Here is a 22,957-nt window from a genome sequence, read left to right on the forward strand (position 1 = left end):
CATGCTACCCGGCCACTGCTAGTTGTGCGTTAGGTTTAGTTCATGGTCAGCTCAGTTCCCATCTTCCAAGAGCTAGTTCCTATATATGCTGATGCTATGTTCTCTTGCCATTGAGATCATGACACTCCCCTCTGTCCTCCTGTCCGCTCCCCCCGTGCTCCGATCTACCCCCCCATGCTCCGATCCCACCCCCTCACACTTACCGAGCCACCCGGTGTCCGTCCGTCTTCTCCTTGGGCACCGCCATCTTCCAAAATGGCGGGCGCATGCTCAGTGCGCCCGCCGAATCTGCCGGCTGGCAGATTCATTCCAGGTAAATTTTGATCACTGTGATAAAACCTATCACAGTGATCAAAATAAAAAAAATAGTAAATGAGCCCCCCTTTATCACCCTCATAGGTAGGGACAATAATAAAATAAATAAAAAAATTTTTTCCCACTAGGGTTAGGGTTAGGGTTAGATTTAGGGCTAGGGTTAGGGTTAGGTTTAGAATTAGGGTTAGAACTTGGGTTAGGGTTAGAATTAGGCTATGTGCACACGGTGCAGATTTAGCTGCGGATCCGCAGCGGATTGGCCGCTGCGGATTCGTAGCAGTTTTCCATCAGGTTTACAGTACCATGTAAACCTATGGAAAACCAAATCCGCTGTGCCCATGGTGCGGAAAATACCACGTGGAAACGCTGTGTTGTATTTTCTGCAGTATGTCAATTCTTTGTGCGGAAACCGCAGCGTTTTACACATGTTCCTCAATAGGAATCCGCAGGTGAAATCCGCACAAAAAACACTGGAAATCCGCAGTTATTCCACAGGTAAAACGCAGTGCCTTTTACGCTACGTTCACATTTGCATTGTGCGCAGCAGCGTCGGCGACGCAACGCACAACGCAGGAACAACGCATGCACAACGCATGCACAACGCTGCGTTTTGCAACGCATGCGTTCTATTTTTGAACGCAAAAAAAATGCATCATGCTGCATCCTCTGCACCATGCCGCTTGCGCCAAAATGCGGCGCACAATGCAAATGTGAACGTAGCATAACTTGCGGATTTTTCAAAAATGGTGCGGAAAAATCTCACACGAATCCGCAACGTGGGCATATAGCCTTAGTGTTAGGGTTGGAATTAGAATTAGGGTTGTAATTAGGGCTAGAGTTGGAAATAGGGTTAAGATTAGGCTTGTGGTTAGGGTTAGGGGTGTGTTGGGGTTAGGGGTGTGTTGTGGTTAGGGTTGGGATTAGGGTTAGGATTAGGGTTAGGGTTGGGATTAGGGTTAGGGGTGTGTTGGGGTTAGGGTTGTGGTTAGGGGTGTGTCGGGGTTAGTGTTGGAGTTAGAATTGAGGGGTTTCCACTTTTTAGGTACATCAGGGGTCTCCAAACGCAACATGGCGCCACCATTGATTCCAGCCAATCTTGCGTTCATAAAGTCAAATGGTGCTCCCTCCCTTCCGAGCCCCGACGTGCAACCAAACAGTGGTTTACCCCCACATATGGGGTATCAGTGTACTCAGGATAAACTGTGCAACAACTATTGGGGTCCAATTTCTCCTGTTACCCTTGTGAAAATAAAAAATTGCTTGCTAAAACATCATTTTTGAGGAAAGAAAAATGATTTTTTATTTTCACGGCTCTGCGTTGTAAACCTCTGTGAAGCACTTGGGGGTTCAAAGTGCTCACCACATATCTAGATAAGTTCCTTGGGGGGTCTAGTTTCCAAAATGGGGTCACTTGTGGGGGGTTTCTACTGTTTAGACACATCAGGAGCTCTGCAAACGCAACATGACGCCCGCAGACCATTCCATCAAAGTCTGCATTTCAAAACGCCACTACTTCCCTTCCGAGCCCCGACGTGTGCCCAAACAGTGGTTTACCCCAACATATGGGGTATCAGTGTACTCAGGACAAACTGGACAACAAATTTTGGGGTCCAATTTCTCCTGTTACTCTTGTGAAAATAAAAAATTGCGGGCTAAAAAATAATTTTTGAGGAAATAAAAATTATTTTTTATTTTCACGGCTCTGCGTTATAAACCTCTGTGAAGCACTTGGGGGTTTAAAGTGGTCACCACACATCTAGATTAGTTCCATGGGAGGTCTAGTTTCCAAAATGGGGTCACATGTGGGGGAGCTCCAATGTTTAGGCACACAGGGGCTCTCCAAACACGACATGGTATCCGCTAACGATTGGAGCTAATTTTTCATTCAAAAAGTCAAATGGCGCTCCTTCCCTTCCGAGCCCTGCCATGTGCCCAAACAGTGGTATACCCACACATGTGAGATATCAGTGTACTCAAGAGAAATTGCCCAACACATTTTAGGATCCATTTTATCCTGCTGCCCATGTGAAAATGAAAAAATTGAGGATAAAAGAATTTTTTTGTGAAAAAAAAGTACTTTTTCATTTTTACGGATCAATTTGTGAAGCACCTGGGGGTTCAACGTAATCACTATGCATCGAGATAAGCTCCTTTGGGGGTCTAGTTTCCAAAATGGGGTCACTTATGGGGGAGCTCCAATGTTTAGGCACACAGGGGCTCTCCAAACACGACATGGTGTCCGCTAAAGATTGGAGCCAATTTTTCATTGAAAAAGTCAAATGGCGCTCATTACCTTCCGAGCCCTGTCGTGCGCCCAAACAGTGCCCCCCCCCACATATGGGGTATCGGCGTACTCAGGACAAATTGTACAATAACTTTTGGGGTCCAATTTCTCTTTTTACCCTTGGGAAATTTTTTGTGATTAAAAAGTTAAATGTTCATTTTTTCCTTCCATGTTGCTTCTGCTGCTGTGAAGTACCTGAAGGGTTAATAAACTTCTTGAATGTGGTTTTGAGTACCTTGAGGGGTGCAGTTTTTAGAATGGTGTCACTTTTGGGTATTTTCAGCCATATAGACCCCTCAAACTGACTTCAAATGTGACGTCGTCCCTAAAAAAATGGTTTTGTAAATTTTGTTGTAAAAATTAGAAATCGCTGGTCAAATTTTAACCCTTATAACGTCCTAGCAAAAAAAAATTTTGTTTCCAAAATTGTGCTGATGTAAAGTAGGCATGTGGGTAATGTTATTTATTAACTATTTTATGTCGCATAACTCTCTCGTTTAACAGAATAAAAATTCAAAATTTGAAAATTGCTAAATTTTCAAAATTTTCGCCAAATTTCCATTTTTATCCCAAATAAACGCAAAAATTATCGACCTAAATTTACCACTAACATGAAGCCCAATATGTCACGAAAAAAAAATCTCAGAACCGCTAGGATCCGTTGAAGCGTTGCTGAGTTATTACCTCATAAAAGGACACTGGTCAGAATTGCAAAAAACGGCCAGGTCATTAAGGTCAAAGTAGGCTGGGTCATGAAGGGGTTAGATTTGTTCCTATTTCTTTATTTATATTTATTTATCAATAAATTTTCTCTATCTATGCAATTTACTATCGTATCTGCGCTGTTTAGAATCCACTTGGAATATCCTCTACTATGGTAAGTACTTTTTGAGACTCCTCTTTGTAGCAGTTATGTTCAGAACAGTTTTTTTCATCCTTAGAAGTTCTCCTACTGGAATGTTTTCATCATATGGGATGGATGGCAGGAGAGCGCTTCCAAAATTAAAAAACAACCTCATGACAACATAAAGTGGTGGGAATGACAGGAAAAAAGGGGGGAAGGGAAAGAGGGAGGAAGAAGATCAATGTATGCAATAATGAATGCAATAAGAATATTAAAAAACCAGGTGTCTCTGATTCACAAAAGTGACACCAAAAGGAGGGGGTGCATTCCCACGATATTACAAAAATAGCTGTAATTCAGCAACTCATTCAACCCATGCGGCTGTTGAGTGTCAGGACTAAAAATCCATCAGGATTCTCTCTGTAAGATCATTTTTTTGTAGTCACCTTCTCTCCTGGGTGGTTTGATCTTAGCAATCCCCATTTTATAATATGCAAATAACCTCTGTGATGCCCATTAATATGTTGGGCCAAAAGGGTGTCCCTCCCTTTCCGGATGTCACCCAAATATTCACCCACCCTCCTTCTAAATTCCCAGATAGTTTTCCCCACATATGATTTCCCACAATCACATGTCACCTTGTAGATGATCCCCATAGTTTTGAAATTGATAAAGTCCCTAATCTGTAATTTCTCATGAGTTAGATCATTTTGAAATTCATGCCCTGTCTGAACAAAATCACACGCAACACATGTTCCACACCTATAACAACCCTTTGGTTTATCCGGCAACCAGGTCCTATTTCCACATGATTCTACTAGATGGCTATAGACCAACCTATCACCTATGGAATTGTTCTTTCTGTAGGTAATCTGCAGGATACATCCAACAACCTCCATGATATCCCTATCCATCTGTAATATTCCCCAATTTTTATTCAGGATATTCCTGATTGCGGGGGCCCCATTATCAAAAGTAGAAATGAATCGGATGCAATTTCCTCTATCACTTGTCCTTTCTTTAGTCACCAACAATGTGTCCCTATGCTGCTGTTGTGCATGCTGATATGCCTCTCTCAGCACCCGGTCAGGATAACCCCTGGCTAGGAATCTATTTCTCAAATCATCTGATTCCTTTTTAAAAGTCCTAATCTCAGCGTAATTGCGTTTTTGCCTCAAATACTACCCTTTAGGGGTTCCTCTCTTCTGTGAGTATGGGTGCAGACTATCCCAAGTAAGCATGGGGAATGAAAAGATCAAACCGCCCAGGAGAGGGGGAGACTACAACAGAATGATCTTACAGAGAGAATCTCGATGGATTTTTTGTCTTGACACTCAACATCCGCATGGGTTGAATGAGTTGCTGAATTACAACTGTTTTTTGTAATATCGTGGGAGTACACCCCCTCCTTTTGGTGTCACTTTTGTGAATCAGACATACCAGTTTTTTAATATTCTTATTGCATTCATTATTGCATACATTGTCCTTCTTCCTCCCTCTTTCCCTACCCCCCTTCCCTTCCCCTCTTTTTTTCCTTTCATTCCCCCCACTTTATGTTAAGGGTTGCTTTAATTTGGATAACATGGCTTCTCTCTGGTCCCATTGGGATAAAAAGGCCATAATAATGTGATTGGTGGGGGCTACAATTTGATGATGATCTTACACTAAACTGCATTGCCAGTGTAAGTGTATTCACAAAAAGATGCCCGAAGTTATGTACTCCATCACATTGCTGGGAATGTAAAACTGAATACAATGACTAATCACTTAATGGTGACCAAGCATCAATAAAAAATGATCCCCAAGTAGTACTTTTGTATAAAATATCGCTTTTATTAATAAATCTTAAAAACTAATTGTATAAAAAGAAGGGTACGAAGTCCTATGATGAGGGACCTCATTGCCATTGAGTATTCCAAAACATTGGCTGCATAAACAGTGAAATATTTATCATTTGCTAGTATAATGCAGCGTGTGAGTTCTCATATATTATTCACTCATTGTGGAATGCTTTCATGGTGAATAATAGTTATAGGAGCCTTGATATTAATGCATACATTGTTTATGGCCTTTTATTAATTACCAGCATTGTAAAGTATACCCTTGTTCTCCATCATATTGAATTATAAACATCTAGGGTGTAACTTGCAACAACCTAAAAATGGTGAGACTATATCAATTGGAGCTTAATTCCAACATATTTGAATATGCTTCTTTCATCATTTTTTAGTGGCCCAAATACAGGGAGTAGAGGAACTGAGAGAGACTGATGCACTCCATTTTGCATACCGTGCTGTTCAAGCGCTGGTAGTGATGCAAGCGGTCCACGGCTTTCATGCAGGGACGCGCGAACCGGAAGTGCTTGGCAGAGTGATGACACGTGCGCTCCATTTGGCAGTCTTTGCGGTGCAAGGGCCGGAAATCATTCTAGTGTTCCATGGATGACCCGCAGGAGAGGGGATGTTGATGTAGCACGTGGGGGAGTAGGCCCCACCATCGTTGCAGGGGAAATGATGTCAGATGTTGGAATTATGGAGGCGCTACATAAATGACAACAGACGGAATGAATGGGTAAGACTTTTTTCTCTCCCAGAAAGGGGTGCTGACTGGACTGGTCAGCTATTAACCCCTTCATGACCCAGCCTATTTTGGCCTTAATGACCTTGCCGTTTTTTGCAATTCTGACCAGTGTCTCTTTATGAGGTAATAACTCAGGAACGCTTCAACGGATCCGAGCGATTCTGATTTTTTTTTTTCGTGACATATTGGGCTTCATGTTAGTGGTAAATTTAGGTCTATAATTTCTGAGTTTATTTGTGAAAAAAACGGAAATTTGGCAAAAATTTTGAAAATTTCGCAATTTTCACATTTTGAATTTTTATTCTGTTAAACCAGAGAGTTATGTGACACAAAATAGTTAATAAATAACATTTCCCACATGTCTACTTTACATCAGCACAATTTTGGAAACAATTTTTTTTTTTGCTAGGAAGTTATAAGGGTTAAAATTTGACCAGTGATTTCTCATTTTTACAACAAAATTTACAAAACCATTTTTTTTAGGGACCACCTCACATTTGAAGTCAGTTTGAGGGTTCTATATGGCTGAAAATACCCAAAAGTGACACCATTCTAAAAACTGCACCCCTCAAGGTGCTCAAAACCACATTCAAGAAGTTTATTAACCCTTCAGGTGTTTCACAGCAGCAGAAGCAACATGGAAGTAAAAAATGAACATTTAACTTTTTAGTCACAAAAATGATCTTTTAGCAAAAATGTTTTTATTTTCCCAAGGGTAAAAGGAGAAACTGGACCACGAACGTTGTTGTCCAATTTCTCCTGAGTACGCTGATACCTCATATGTGGGGATAAACTACTGTTTGGGCGCACGGCAGGGCTCGGAAGGGAAGGAGCGCCATTTGACTTTTTCAATGAAAAATTGGCTCCAATCTTTAGCGGACACCATGTCGCGTTTGGAGAGCCCCCGTGTGCCTAAACATTGGAGCTCCCCCACAAGTGACCCCATTTTGGAAACTAGACCCCCCAAGGAACTTATCTAGAGGCATAGTGAGCACTTTAAACCCCCAGGTGCTTCACAAATTGATCCGTAAAAATGAAACAGTACTTTTTTTTCACAAAAAAATTATTTTAGCCTCAATTTTTTCATTTTCACATGGGCAACAGGATAAAATGGATCCTAAAATTTGTTGGGCAATTTCTCCTGAGTATGCCGATACCTCATATGTGGGGATAAACCACTGTTTGGGTGCACGGCAAGGCTCGGAAGGGGAGGCGTGCCATTTGACTTTTTGAATGGAAAATTAGCTCCAATCGTTAGCGGACACCATGTCGCGTTTGGATAGCCCCTGTGTGCCTAAACATTGGAGCTCCCCTACAAGTGACCCCATTTTGGAAACTAGACCCCCCAAGGAACTTATCTAGATGCATAGTGAGCACTTATAACCCCCAGGTGCTTCACAGAAGTTTATAACGCAGAGCCGTGAAAATAAAAAATAATTTTTCTTTCCTCAAAAATGAATTTATCCCAGAATTTTTTATTTTCCCAAGGGTAATAGGAGAAATTGGACCCCAAATGTTGTTGTCCAGTTTGTCCTGAGTACGATGATACCCCATATGTGGGGGTAAACCACTGTTTGGGCGCACGGCAGGGCTCGGAAGGGAAGGCACACCATTTGGCTTTTTGAATGGAAAATTAGCTCCAATCATTAGCGGACACCATGTCGCGTTTGGAGAGCCCCTGTGTGCCTAAACATTGGAGCTCCCGCACAAGTGACCCCATTTTGGAAACTAGACCTCCCAAGGAACTAATCTAGATGTGTGGTGAGCACTTTGAACCCCCAAGTGCTTCACAGAAGTTTATAACGCAGAGCCATGAAAATAAAAAATAATTTTTCTTTTCTCAAAAATGATTTTTTGGCCCACAATTTTTTATTTTCCCAAGGGTAACAGGAGAAATTGGACACCAAAAGTTGTTGTCCAGTTTCTCCTGAGTACGCTGATACCCCATATGTGGGGGTAAACCACTGTTTGGGCGCACGTCAGGGCTCGGAAGGGAAGTAGTGACATTTGAAATGCAGACTTTGATGGAATGGTCTGCGGGCATCACGTTGCATTTGCAGAGCCCCTGATGTACCTAAACAGTAGAAACCCCCCACAACTGACCCAATTTTGGAAACTAGACCCCCCAAGGAACTTATCTAGATGTGTGGTGAGCACGTTCAACCCCCAAGTGCTTCACAGAAGTTTACAACACAGAGCTTTGAAAATAAAAAATCATTTTTCTTTCCTCAAAAAAGATGTTTTAGCAAGCAATTTTTTATTTTCACAAGGGTAACAGGAGAAATTGGACCCCAATATTTGCTGCCCAGTTTGTTGTGAGTACGCTGATACCCCATATGTGGGGGTAAACCACTGTTTGGGCGCACGTCAGGGCTCAGAAGGGAAGTAGAGACATTTGAAATGCAGACTTTGATGGAATGGTCTGCGGGCGTCACGTTGCATTTTCAGAGCCCCTGATGTTCCTAAACAGTAGAAACACCCCACAAGTGACCCCATTTTGGAAACTAGACCCACAAGGAACTTATCTAGATGTGTGGTGAGCACTTTCAACCCCCAAGTGCTTCACAGAAGTTTATAACGCAGAGCCCTGAAAATAAAAAATAATTGTTCCTTCCTCAAAAATTATGTTTTAGCAAGTAATTTTTTATTTTTGCAAGGGTAACAGGAGAAATTGGACCCCAACAGTTGTTGCCCAGTTTGTCCTGAGTACGCTGGTACCCCATATGTGGGGGAAAACAACTGTTTGGGCGCACGTCGGGGCTTGGAAGGGAGGGAGCATCATTTGACTTTTTGAACGCCAGATTGGCTGGAATCAATGGTGGCGCCATGTTGCGTTTGGAGACCCCTGATGTGCATAAACAGTGGAAACCCCTCAATTCTAACTTCAACACTAACCCCAACACACCCCTAACCCTTATCCCAACTGTAGCCATAACCCTAATCACAACCCTAACCCTAACACACCCCTAACCACAACCCTAACCCCAACACACCCGTAACCCTAATCCCAACCCTAACCCTAATCCTAACCCTAATCCCAACCCTAACCCTAATCCCAACCCTAACCACAACTGTAACCCCTACACACCCCTAACCCTATCCGTAACCCTAACCACAAGCCTAATCTGAACCCTATTTCCAACCCTAGCCCTAATTCCAACCCTAACCATAAGGCTATGTGCCCACGTTGCGGATTTGTGTGAGATTTTTCAGCACCATTTTTGAAAAATACGCAGGTAAAAGGCACTGCATTTTACCTGCGGATTTACAGCAGATTTCCAGTGTTTTTTGTGCGGATTTCATCTGTGGATTCCTATTGAGGAACAGGTGTAAAACACTGCGGAATCCGCACAAAGAATTGACATGCTGCGGAAAATACAACACAGCGTTTCCGCGCGGTATTTTCCGCACCATGGGTACAGCGAATTTGGTTTTCCATAGGTTTACATGGTACTGTAAACCTGATGGAACACTGCTACGAATTTGCAGCGGCCAATCCACTGTGGTTCCGCAGCCAAATCCACTGCGGATCCGCAGCCAAATCCGCTGTGGATCCGCAGTCAAATCCGCTGCAGATCCGCAGCCAAATCCGCACCATGTGCACATAGCCTAATTCTAACCCTAACCCTAGTTCTAACCCTAATTCTAGCTGAAACCCTAACCCTAAGGCCAGGTTCACACTGCGCTAGCAGCAGCCCGTTCAGCACATACGTTAACGGGCTGCTGCTAGCGCAAGTGGCGACGTTTGCATCTGCTAACTCTATCTGCGCTAGGAGTGACAGACCCGGAAACGCTGCAGTCCGCCTCTCCGGGTCCATCACTCAATGACGGCACATCCCTAGCGCACAGCCATTTTGGGCGTGCGCTTGTGATGCGTCCGACATTGCTGTCAATGGCGGCTGTAACGGACTACGTTATACAGCGTTTATGCCGCGGTGTAACGTAGTCCGTCAAACGGACTGCTTAGACGCAGTGTGAACTAACCCTAACCCAACCCTAACCCTAGTGGGGCAAAGAAAAAAAAAATTATTTATTTTATTTTTGTCCCTACCTATGGGGGTGATAAAGGGGGGGGTTATTTATTTTTTTTTATTTTGATCGCTGTGATAGAACCTATTACAGCGATCAAAATGTATCTGTAACGAATCTGCCGGCCGGCAGATTCGGCGGGCGCACTGCGCATGCGCCCGCCATTTTGGAAGATGGCGGCGCCCATCGAACAGACGGACCGACACCGAGAGGGACACAGGTCGGTAAGTATGAAGGGGGGGGTGATCGGAAAGCGGGGGGGAAGCGGACAGCGTGGGGAGCGCACAGGAGGACGGAGGGGAGCGGGGGGCGCTATATGACAGGACGGAGGACCGGAGGGGAGGAGATCGGTGGCGGTGGGGGGGGCTGATCACGATCTCCAGCCCCATGGCTGATGCCATTGCAGCATCAGCCATGGCTGGATTGTAATATTTCACCAATTTTCATTGGTGAAATATTACTATCGCTCTGATTGAAAGTGAAAGTGAAACGTCACTTTCAACAGCCAATCAGAGTGATCGTAGCCACGGGGGGGCGAAGCCACCCCCCTGGGCTGTAGCACCACTCCCCCTGTCCCTGTAGGCCGGGTGAAATTACAGTTAACCCTTTCACCCGGCCTGCAGGAGCGCGATCCGGCCATGACGCATATGCTGCGTCACAGGTCGGATTAGCACAGGTTTTCATGACGCATACGCTGCGTCAAAGGTCGGGAAGGGATTCACTTGCCACTGCAAGGGGCCTAAAAGGACATTGCTTATGATATTTTGTTAATTCCCTGATGAACCCTTTACACAGAGGCTACATGACCTTATGGGTAATTTATGTATAGGCTCACACTAGGGTACTGCCCTTGTTAGGGCAGCAATAATGCAGGGGCATGACACGGAGTGGTAAAACTACAAAGCATACCTCCCCTTATTTTTATTTTTCATCTAATAATAATCTTTATATAGCGCTAACATATTCCGCAGCGCTTTATGGTTTGCACACATTATCATCGCTGTCCTCAATGGGGCTCACAATCTAAACTCCCTATCAGTATGTCTTTGGAATGTGGGAGGAAACCGGAGTACATGGAGAAAACCCACGCAAACACGGAGAGAACATACAAACTCTTTGCAGATGTTGTCCTGGGTGGGATTAGAACCCAGGACTCCAGCGCTGCAATGCTAACCACTGTGCCATCGTGCTGCCCACACCTCATTGTCGGATATGAAGGGAAAGATGAAATTCATCCCATGCTGAAGTGACATTTCTATATCTGGGAAGAAGAAAATTCTATATGGGTGAGACCATACCAGTTTTTTTTATCTTGAGCTCAGTTGGTTTTGAGCAATTGCACTTTATAATTGTTTGGTTGTCTATACATGCATTGTGGCTGGGAGCCTTTTATAGGATATATTAAAAGCTATGTTTTAATTTCTATACCTACCCTGCTGTATTTGTTTGTACCTATTGGGAAGGTACTGAGGGTCGGTTTATACATCTGACATATAGTTTGCTGTAATACAAAAAAAGCATCCACATTAGGTAAGATTTTATCTCCCAGTCTTTTTCACAACACAAAATCTCCAAAGAAGACTAGGCTTTCGGATTCTTTGGATGGGGACACACACTGTGTATATCCTGCAAACATTCATTAAAATGTCAAACATAATTGTCATTTACACCTGGATAACTATTCCCGATATGTAGCTTTATCAATTGCAATACAATAGGGTTGTTTATTTGATGGACTGACTGCATACCATGCAAAAAATAATATGTAGGGTGCACTTACTTTAAAAAAATGCATGAGACGCCATTTATCTGATGCTTCTAATCCGGCAACAGATAATATGTCTGCAACCTCTAGACAATTTTCGTGGTCAATTAAGGAGGATACGACATCGTTCACATTTGCTGGTATTGAAAAGTTTTTCAAAAATATCAGAGGGTATTTAAAGAGGAAAATTCTGAAAAGAGAATTATATTGAATCTATAAACCCCAAACCAGAATAGCGCTTGGTATAAACATTAGACAAGATTTAATCCTTCAGTACAAATAGCTCGTATTATTCTGGTACAACGCCCTGTTTTAACCCTTCAAACATAAGCCCTGGAATATTAAAGGGTCGGTATTTATTTATATTAATGAATAATTAAGCTAAATGTATCAGGATCCCTCACTATTTGCAAGATCTCTTCTAATTACTGTCAGTGAATGAATCTAATCACGTACCCATAAACAGTTGTTTCTTTGTTCTACAATAAACAGTGCAGTGCGTACAATGACTTGGAGCCTGTGACACATTACATACAAGATAAATAGAAGTTTCAGATGGTTTTATATAGTGCACACACAGCTCCAGTCTGATTCTTTTAATCTGGCAACAGTCAATATGTCAGTCATTGATACACAAGGGGGATATGACATCATTCAGACTTGCAGGTATTAAAAAATGTTAAAGAGGAAAATAATAAATGGTGAATTATACTGAATTTATAAACTAACCAGAATGCTGCCTGAAATGAATATCAGACAAGATTTAATCATTCATTACTAATAGTTTGTTTCATATTTGATTGTATCAGTCTTTTATTGTATCGAGCTAGGATAGAGTTAAATATTCTTTAGCACACAGGTGCTAATTAATTAACTAGTGAACAAATGTTTATTAGCTTAGCTAGATGCTTGTTCACACAGACCATGACTAAGGCAGGCTAGCCGAAACGCGTTGTTTTTTTCTGAGGGCTGCACTGGGATGTATTAAATGAGGCATAGATGCTCATGAGGAGAACATAATTTTACCTCTATACAAGTCACTAGTGCGACCACACTTAGAATACTGTGCACAGTTCTGGTCTCCGGTGTATAAGAAAGACATAGCTGAACTGGAGCGGGTGCAGAGAAGAGCGACCAAGGTTATTAGAGGACTGGGGGGTCTGCAATACCAAGATAGGTTATTACACTTGGGGCTATTTAGTTTGGAAAAACAAAGACTAAGGGGTGATCTTATTTTAATGTATAAATATATGAGGGGACAGTACAAAGACCTTTCTGATGATCTTTTTAATCATAGACCTGAGACAGGGACAAGGGGGCATCCTCTACGTCTGGAGGAAAGAAGGTTTAGGGCTTGTTCACACGATCCTTTTTTCGCTGCGGATTTTTCAGGTCCTGATTTGTGAAATCCGCAGTGCAAAACCTGCGGTGGTTTTCACTGCGGTTTTCAGTCCTTTTTCTACTGCGGATTCCACTGCGGGTTTCCAGCTGCTTTTTCCTATTGGTGCAGGTGGAAAACAGCAGCGGAATCCGCAGAAAGAATTGACATGGTACTTCTTTTTTTCCGCAGAAAATCAGCGCGGATTTTCCTGCTGAAAAAAGGAACGTGGGAACAGCGGATTTCGTTTTCCATAGGGTAACATTGTACTGTACCCTGCATGGAAAACGTCTGCGGATCCGCAGCTGCAAATCCGCTGCGGATCCGCAGCGAAAACCGCATCGTGTGAACATAGCCTTAAGCATTATAACAGACGCGGATTCTTTACTGTAAGAGCAGTGAGACTATGAAACTCTCTGCCGTATGATGTTGTAATGAGTGATTCATTACTTAAATTTAAGAGGGGACTGGATACCTTTCTTGAAAAGTATAATGTTACAGGGTATATACACTAGATTCCTTGATAAGGCGTTGATCCAGGGAACTAGTCTGACTGCCACATGTGGAGTCGGGAAGGAATTTTTTTCCCCATGATGGAGCTTACTCTTTGCCACATGGGTTTTTTTTTGCCTTCCTCTGGATCAACATGTTAGGGCATGTTAGGTTAGGCTATGGGTTGAACTAGATGGACTTAAAGTCTTCCTTCAACCTTAATAACTATGTAACTATGTAACTGTGTTATGCTGACATGTTGGACTTTTCATATGCTTAAATAAAAGTTTTGTGCTTACCTGTTTTTACATCATCGCTGGAAAATCACTGTTTCCACTGTATAGGGGGGGTCTCCAAACGCGACATGGCATCAGTTTTCGATTCTAGCCATTTTTGTGTTCAAACAGTCATGCAATGCTGCTTCCCTTCTGAGCCCTGCCATGCATGCAAACAGTAGTTTCCCTCCACATATGGAGTATTGGCATACTCAGGAGAAATTTCCCAACAAATTTTGGGGTCCAATTTCCCCTTTTTGCTCTTATGAAAATAAAAAAATCAGGCTAAATTTTTTGTGAAAAAGTTAAATGTTATTTTTTTTCTTCCACATTGCATTAATACCTGTGAAGCACCTGAAGGGTTAATAAACTTCTTGAATGTGGTTTTGAGGATTTTGAGGGGTGCCGTTTAGAAGGGTGTCACTTTTGGGTATAAGCTGTCATATAGACCCCTCAAAGTCACTTCAAATGTGAGGTGGTCCCTAAAAAATTGGTTTTGTAATGTTATTTGAGAAATGAAAAATTACTGGTCAACTTTTAACCCTTATAATAATAATAATCTTTATTTGTATAGCACCAACATATTCCACAGCACTTTACAGTTAAACAGTTTCAAACACAACAGTCATAGGTAACAGCGTTAACAATAATATGATGATTAAAGCAAAATAAAGCAACCCTGCTCGTGAGAGTGTTGCGCCCCAGAGTCCTGGTCGTTGCAGTGATGTCATTCTTCCACCAGGGGGAGCCTTGCTCCTATCTACTAGGGCACTCCTCACAGAAGGGTAAAACTGGTGGGCTGGATAGAAAGTTAGGGAGAAGCTGACTGGGCTTTGCCCAGGCAACACCTGTCAGGCAGACAGGGGGAAAGGAGGAACATCGGAGCTGCAGACAGGGGGTCCCTGACAGGGGTGAGATCCTGTCAGAGGCCTAGATAGCTGGAAGGCTATGGAGCCGCGCCTGCCCCACGTGCCGCAGCATCCTAAGAAAGGACACAAAGAGAATTGTATTGTAGAGGGTGAGAAACGAAGTCATGGCACCAGGAGATAACCCCAGAAGGAGTTCTGCCCTGAAATAGGCTGCCTCCTTCTGAGGTGCGTAGCCGGTGGCCGGAACACCGAGGAGCAACCATCTCCAAGCCTTGCTCCAGAGACTGGCAGGACAGTAAATTCCAAGTTGGCTACCCGACCTTAATACCTAGGAGACACGGTGGCAACTTGTGGGGGCCGGGGCGTCTCCAAGGTCCCTGTAAAAAGCCTCAGGCAATCAGTCATATGGGTTTGTCCTATCCATACCATCTGGGGGACAGAGAGGAAGGCATAACATCTATAACATCTACAACAGTTCTGAGGACCTTACCGAGAAGCTCAGCAGGGAGGTACTACAACACACAGGCGCTAGAGGAAGGCTACTGATTTCCACCTGGATAAGGGGACTCTGGATTTGCCTTCAGACCGGCTGGACTCTGCCTACCCTGTGGTCTGTACTTTGGACTGTGGATGCTGAAGCCTTCAGTAAAGGTAAAGAGACTGCACCCTTGTGTTTTCGTTATTCACTGCACCTTACATCATCCACCATCACCATCTACACGTCTCGGAAGCCCTGGGGATACCCTTCACCTGTGGGAAGGTATACTATCTAGCTGCCATAACATCACCCCAGCGGACCCCTCACAGCAGCGTCGGTCACCCTGACCGAATACCACAGGTGGCGTCATGAACTACTCCTTTAAAGACCTTTCCCAAAACCATAAAACTCTTTCTTTCACTGGACGCCCCTCAAAGGGCCACGGACCGAGTTGGGCCACCGTGACATCCCCCGAACCGAAGGACCCGGTGCCGGGAGCCCCATTGCCCTTATGTGGGGGCGCTCCAAGAGCCTAAAATCTACAATGAGGTGGGGGAGATACAAAGTACAGGTGTGTAGCTGCAATGATGTATTTACAATGAATGTCCAGCCATCTTCAGGGAGTTGGGGATAGGTGGAGATGGTCAATGGGCTACACACGCAAAATTACAAATAAAACGATTTTGATTAGGGAACGTGAGAGACCGCTCTGAACAAATGTGCTTTGAGGGAGCGCCTCAAACTGTGCAAGTTGTGGTTGGTCCTAATTTCCTGGGGAAGAGCATTCCAGGGAATTGGCACAACACAAGAGAAGTCTTGGAGTTGGGAGTGGGAGGTACGGATTAGTGCAGAGGTTAGTCAACAGTCGTTTACAGAGTGCAGCGATCGACTAGGCCAATAGACAGAAATGAGGGAGGAGATGTAAGGGGGTGCTGCACCGTGGAGAGCTTTGTGGGTGAGAACAAGCACTTTGAATTGGATCCTATAATGAATGGGCAGCTAGTGTAATGACTGGTGAAGAGCGGATGCATCCAAGTAACGATTAGCGAGGTGGATAACCCTGGCTGCTGCATTAAGGATGGACTGGAGAGGGGAAAGACGAGTAAGGGGGAGGCCAATTAATAGAGCATTACAGTAGTCCAGGTGGGAGTGGATCAGGGCGACAGTGAAGCGTTTTGTTGTTTCCATGCTGACAAAAGGGCGGATTCTAGAGATGTTCTTTAGATGTAAGCAGCAAGAGTGGGCAAGAGATTGTATATGGGAGGTGAAAGAGATTGGTTTCAAACATAGCACACAGACAGCACGCCTGCTGCTGGGGTGTTATTATGGTGCCACCCGCGGAGAGGGAAATGTCTAATTTAGAGTGGTTAGTAGATGGTGGGAGTAGAAGAAGTTTGGTTTTGAAAAGGTTGAGTTTCAATTAGAGAGTGGACATGATGTTGGAGACTGTGGACAGACAGCCACTGGGGTTCTGTAGTACAGCGGGGGTAAGGTCAGGAGATTACGTGTATAATTTTGTGTCATCAGCATAAAGATGGTACTGAAAGTCAAATCTGCTGATGGTCTGTCCAATTGGGGCAGTGTAGAGGGAGAAGAGAAGGGGGCCAAGGACTGAGCCCTGAAGTACCCCAACAGTGAGAGGAAGAGGAGATGAAGTGGAGCCAGCGAACAGAACACTGAGGGAGCAGTCAGAAAGATAGAAAGAGAACCAGGAGAGAGCAGTGTCCTTAATGCCTACAGACTGGAGCCTAGAGAGTAGGAGATGGTGGTCAACAGTGTCAAAAGCTGCAGAAAGGTTGAGCAGAATGAGCAGAGAGTGTTCACTGTTTAATTTTGCTATCAGAAGGTCGTTGGTCACTTTGATGAGTGCAGTTTCTGTTGAATGTGGGTGTGGAAACCGGACTGTGAAGGGTCTAGGAGGGAATGAGTAGAGAGGTAACAGGTAAGGTGGGAGTAGACCAGGCGCTCCAAGAGCTAAGAGATGAAGGGGAGATTGGAGACTGGTCTGTAGTTGTTTGTGCAGGATAGGTCAAGGTTGGGTATCTTTAATAATGGAGTAATGATAGAGTGTTTGAAGGAGGAGGGGGAAATGCCAGAGGAGAGGGAGAGATTACGTTTGGTTGAAGTTAGGTGAGTTGTGATAACTGGAGAGAGAGACTGGAGGAGGTGTGAGGGAATTGGGTCGGTAGTGCATGTAGTTGGACGAGAAGAGGAGAGGAGCCTGGAGACTTCTTCTGTGATGGGATCAAATGTGGAGAGTGAGCCAGGGGAAATGCAGGGAGGGATGGGAGTCACTGTACTTGGTGGCTGGGAGTAGATTTACTGATGGATATTATATATTTTCTCTATAAAGTGGGAGGCCAGGTCATCAGCACAAATGTCTGTGATATGGGCTTGTGATTTTGGCCTGAAGAGGGAGTGAAAGGTGTCAAAAAGTTTCTTGGGGTTGTTGGATAGTGAGGAGATTAAGGTGGTGAAGTAGGTCTGTTTGGCAAGGTGAATCGTAGAATTATAGGTTCTTAACATAAATTTGAAGTGGATGAAGTCTTCTGGTATGCGAGTTTTCCTCCATAAGCGTTCAGCACACCTAGAGCATCGCTGGAGAAATTGGGTTTGCAATGTGAGCCAGGGCTGTTTTACTCTGTGTTTGGAGGTTCTGAGGATGAGGGGAGCTACTTCGTCAAGGGTGCTTCTAAGATTGTCATTGCAGTGATGTATAGCCAGATCAGGACAGGAAAAAGAGAAGATTGGGGACAATGATGAGTGCAAGGAGTCTGAAAGTGTATGAGGGATATTAGCATGTAGATTTCTGAATGTGTGGTAGGTAGGAGTGTGCTGGGGTGGGTGAGGAATTGTAAGTGTGAAGGAGAGAATGTTGTGGTCAGAGAGGGGAAGCGGTAAGTTGTCTAGGTAGGAGATTGAATAGAGCCGGACAAAGACCAGGTCAAGAGTGTTACCATCTTTGTGTGTTTCAGAGGTTGAGAGCTGTGAGAGGCCTAGAGAAGTGGTTAGTGATAGAAGCTGGGATGCAGATGTGGAAGTGGAGTTGTTAATGGGGATGTTGAAGTCTCCCAGGATAAGGGTTGGTAGTTCTGAGGACGTGAAGTGCGGCAGCCAGGCAGAGAAATAGTCCAGGAAGTGGGTGGGTGAGCCTGGGGGCTGGTAAATGACCGCTACTCTAAGGAAGAGGGAGCGGAAGAGCCTGATGGTGTGGACCTCAAACGAAGGGAATGAGATTGATGGAACTTGGGCAATGACCTGGAAAGTGCATTGTAGGGACAGGAGTATGCCAACTCCACGGCGATGTCTGTTTGTAGGTCTCAGGGAATATGAGAATTGTAAGCCACCATGGGAAATGGCAGCAGGGGAGACAGTGTCAGAATCCTGAATCCAGGTTTCCATGAGGGCCAACAGATTAAGAGAGTTGTTCAGAAAGTAATTGTGTAGGAAAGGAAGCTTGTTACATACAGACTGTGGATTCTAAAGGGCACAATTAAAAAAAGGAGATGAAGGAGTGCAGCTAATATTAATAAGGCTAGTAAGGTTTTGATGTGAGGTAGGGTAACGGTTGAGGATGGGGGATGGTGGACCAGGGTTGGGGGAGATGTCTCCAGAAATCAATAGGAGTAGGAAGATAAAAGATAACAAAAAAATGTTTTTCATATATTTTGCTGTTGTAAAGTAGACATGTGGGAAATGTTATTTAACTATTTTCATGACATATCTCTCTGGTTTATGGGCATAAAAATTTAAAGTTTGACAATTGTGAATTTTTCACCAAATTTCCATTTTTTCACAAATAATTGCAAGTCATATGGAAGAAATTTTACCGCTAACATGAAGGTCAATATGTCCCGAAAAAACAATCTCAGAATCAGTGGGATACGTTGAAGCGTTCCAGAGTTCTTACCTCATAAAGTGACACTGGTCAGAATTGTAAAATTTGGCTTGGTCAGGAAGGTGAAAACAGGCTTTGGGGGAGGGGTTGAAGGGGTTAATGTGAAGTGGTGCCAAGCATCAAAAGATAGGGCTTCACTTGTTGGTAAACATTTACTTATTCTGAATATAGATTTAAGGAAAGTATTTTAATTATTTATGGCTGCCCATGCACACTGCTTGGGATTTAAATGATCCAAATTGGACACCACTATTTTCGAAGTACAAAAGTTTATTCGTTGTCATTCTAAGCTTTGCTCACAAGTATGCTACAATCTCACTAAGCAAAAACAAAAGTAAAGTCAGCTGCCGCCATAGGTTGAGGTCTTTTCTATCTATCTATTTTGTTTTTGGAAACTACAATATATTTAGAACCTATCTATAGTCATAATGGTTGATCCTTGAAGCGTTCCTCACATCTATATATATAATTGTCTAAGGGGTACTTCCGTTTGTTTGTCTGTCTGTAACGGAAATCCCGTGTCGCTGATTGGTCACGGCCGGCTGGCCGCGACCAGTCAGCGACGGGCACAGTCTGGCCGCGAATTCGCCCTTCCCCACTCCCCTCCAGTCAGTGTCCCCTCCCTACTCCTCAGTGAGTGCCCCCATAGCGTTTTAGCAGTCCGTTAACACGGTTACATAACGAGGTGTAACGTAGTCTGTTAACACCGCTATTAACCCTGTGTGACCAACTTTTTACTATTGATGCTGCCTACGCAGCATCAATACTAAAAAGATCTAATGTTATAAATAATTAAAAAAAATAAAAAATCATTATATTCTCACCTTCCGGCGCCTTTCCCGCTCCTCGTGATGCTCCTGTGCCAAGAATGCTTTGCGGCAATGACCGGACATGATGTAGTGGTCTCGTGAGATGATGATGTAGCGGTCTTGTGAGACTGCTACATCATCACGTGTTATTGCCGCAATGCATTCTTGGGACCAGAGCGTCGTGAGGAGCATCGCTAAATGCCTGGGCTGGATCCGGGGGGCCGTCGGAAGATGATTATATAACAATTTTTTATTTTCATTCTTTTTTTAACAGGAATATGGTGCCCAAATTCCTATATATTATGTGGGCTGTGTTATATACTATGTGGGCTGTGTTATGTACTATGTGGGCTGTGTTATATACTGCATGGGCTGTGTTATATACTGTGTGGCCTGTGTTATATACTACATCTCTGCGCTATATACTATGTGGGCTGTGCAATATACTTCATGGCTGTGCAATATACTACGTGGCTGTGTTATATACTACGTGGTCTGTGCTATATACTATGTGGGCTGTGCTATATGCTACGTTGCTGTGCTACACACTACATGGCTGTGCTATATACTGTACTATGTGGCTGTGCTATATACTACGTGGGCTGTGTTATATGCTATGTTGCTGTGCTATATACTACGTGGCTATGCAATCTACTATGTGGCTGGGCAATATACTACATGGCTGTGCTATATACTATGTGGCCTGTGTTATATTCTACGTGGGCTGTGTTATATACTATGTGGGCTGTGTTATATACTGCGTGGGCTGTGCTATATACTACTATACATATTGTAGAATACCCGATGCATTAGAATCGGGCAACCATCTAGTGTCCAATAAATGCAATTAGCATTCTGTGCATTACTGTTTCAAATGGAAACAGAGAAACCTCAGTGATTTTTATATAAAAAGAAAAATATTCAGCTCACCCCATTATGTCCAGGTTCCTTGGCTGGTCATCTACACACGGAGCCACCCTGGTCCCAGCGATATAGAAATATGAGCAAGATATGAGCAATCCCAATGCAAGCAATGAATCCTACATATTTCAACCTAACCTACACGGTTTTAATCATGGATAGGTTGAAACATGTAGGATTCATTCCTTGCACTAGGATTGCTCATATCTGCATAACTGCATATCTGTGCTTTTTAGTTTGATGATAAATAAACGTAAAGTTTTAAGAATCATTTCTCCTGTGGTCGCTGGAGACAACTTTTCTTGCACATTGTTGCAAAGGAAAAAGGAGAGGAAGGCACTCACCGAACTAGAACTTGGCTTGTCTTAATTGAATGTCCATTAAAACATCATGGCAGGGAGAATGAACAAGGAGCTGACATACAGACCCGTGGAAGCGCAGAGACAGCGCAAAACGGCCGTCGTCCGTACACTGCTCACAAGAGATCCTTGTTCATTCTCCTGGCCATGATGTTTTAATGGACATTCAATAAAGACAAGTCAAGTTCCAGTTCGGTGAGTGCCTTCCTCTCCTTTTTCCTTTGCAACAAATTGTACTGTCTGAAGTTTTTTGGAGGAGCACCCGGTAACTGGAGGTGGATTATATGTTGTTTCCCGTAATGAATGCACCTGATTTTTGCGTAGCTGAAGGTCTACATGTGGAAGGCAGTGCCGACCGTTTTCTTTGCTTCTTGTTTTGAGACTTTTCTTGCACATTGGATTTCAATGATTTTTATAGGGTCCTTCTGATTTCCATTTGTTGTTTATTTTTGGAATGGAAGAAAAATACATGCTCAAGCAAAACAGAATAATCATTTTGGTGAACAAAGTCTTATAAAAATAGTGTTGTCTCTATCTTCTCAGTACAGTAAAACTGTTGATCAAGCTCTGCAGAGTATACTGTATACACTACTTTATGTGGGGTATTTTACAGTGAAGGGATGTGAATTCACATGGAAAGTGTCATGCCTTCATGGAACAGGGGCATGGCTAAGGATCATCTGCCATGTGCCGGATTTGCTGGCACAAAATAAGCAAACTAATCAGTGGTGAGTAGATAGATTAATATGCCAAGTAGCATGGGTAACGTACCACATTTTAATACTGTGTAATCTATTATTTACAATTCAACATTTCATATGCCAATCTTGATCAAAAGTGTACAGGATTAAGATGAGACGTGTCGTAATAAATGTAACACATATTTGCTGCTGATTAATTATATACAGGTGCTTCTCACAAAATTAGAATATCATCAAAAAGTTAATTTATTTCAGTTCTTTAATACAAAAAGTGAAACTCATATATTATATAGAGTAATTACAAACAGAGTGATCTATTTCAAGTGTTTATTTCTGTTAATGTTGATGATCATGGCTTACAGCCAATGAAAACCCAAAAGTCATTATCTCAGTAAATTAGAATACTTTATAACACCAGCTTGAAAAATTATTTTAAAATTTAAAATGTTGGCCTACTGAAATGTACGTTCAGTAAATGCACTCAATACTTGTTCAGAACTCCTTTTGCATCAATTAATGCATCAATGTGGCGTGGCATGGAGACAATTAGTCTCTGGCACTGCTGAGGTGTTATGAAAGCCAAGGTTGCTTTGATAGCAGCCTTCAGCTCATCTGCATTGTTGGGTCTGGTGTCTCTCATCTTCCTCTTGACAATACCCCATAGATTCTTTATGGAGTAAAGGTCAGGCGACTTTGCCGGCCAATCAATCACATTGATACTGTTGTTTTTAAAACAGGTATTGGTACTTTTGGCAGTGGGGACAGATGCCAAGTCCTGCTGGAGAATGAAATTTACATTTGCAAAAAACTTATCAGCAGAGGGAAACAAGAAGTGCTCTAAAGTGTCTTGGTAAACTGCTGCACCAACTTAGGTCTGGATAAAACACTGTGGACCTACACCAGCAGATGACTTGGCTTCCCAAACCGTCACTGATTGCAGAAACTTCACACTTGACCTCA

Source organism: Ranitomeya variabilis, chromosome 2 (genome assembly GCF_051348905.1).
Source record: "Ranitomeya variabilis isolate aRanVar5 chromosome 2, aRanVar5.hap1, whole genome shotgun sequence".
NCBI classification, from domain to species: Eukaryota; Metazoa; Chordata; class Amphibia; order Anura; family Dendrobatidae; genus Ranitomeya; species Ranitomeya variabilis.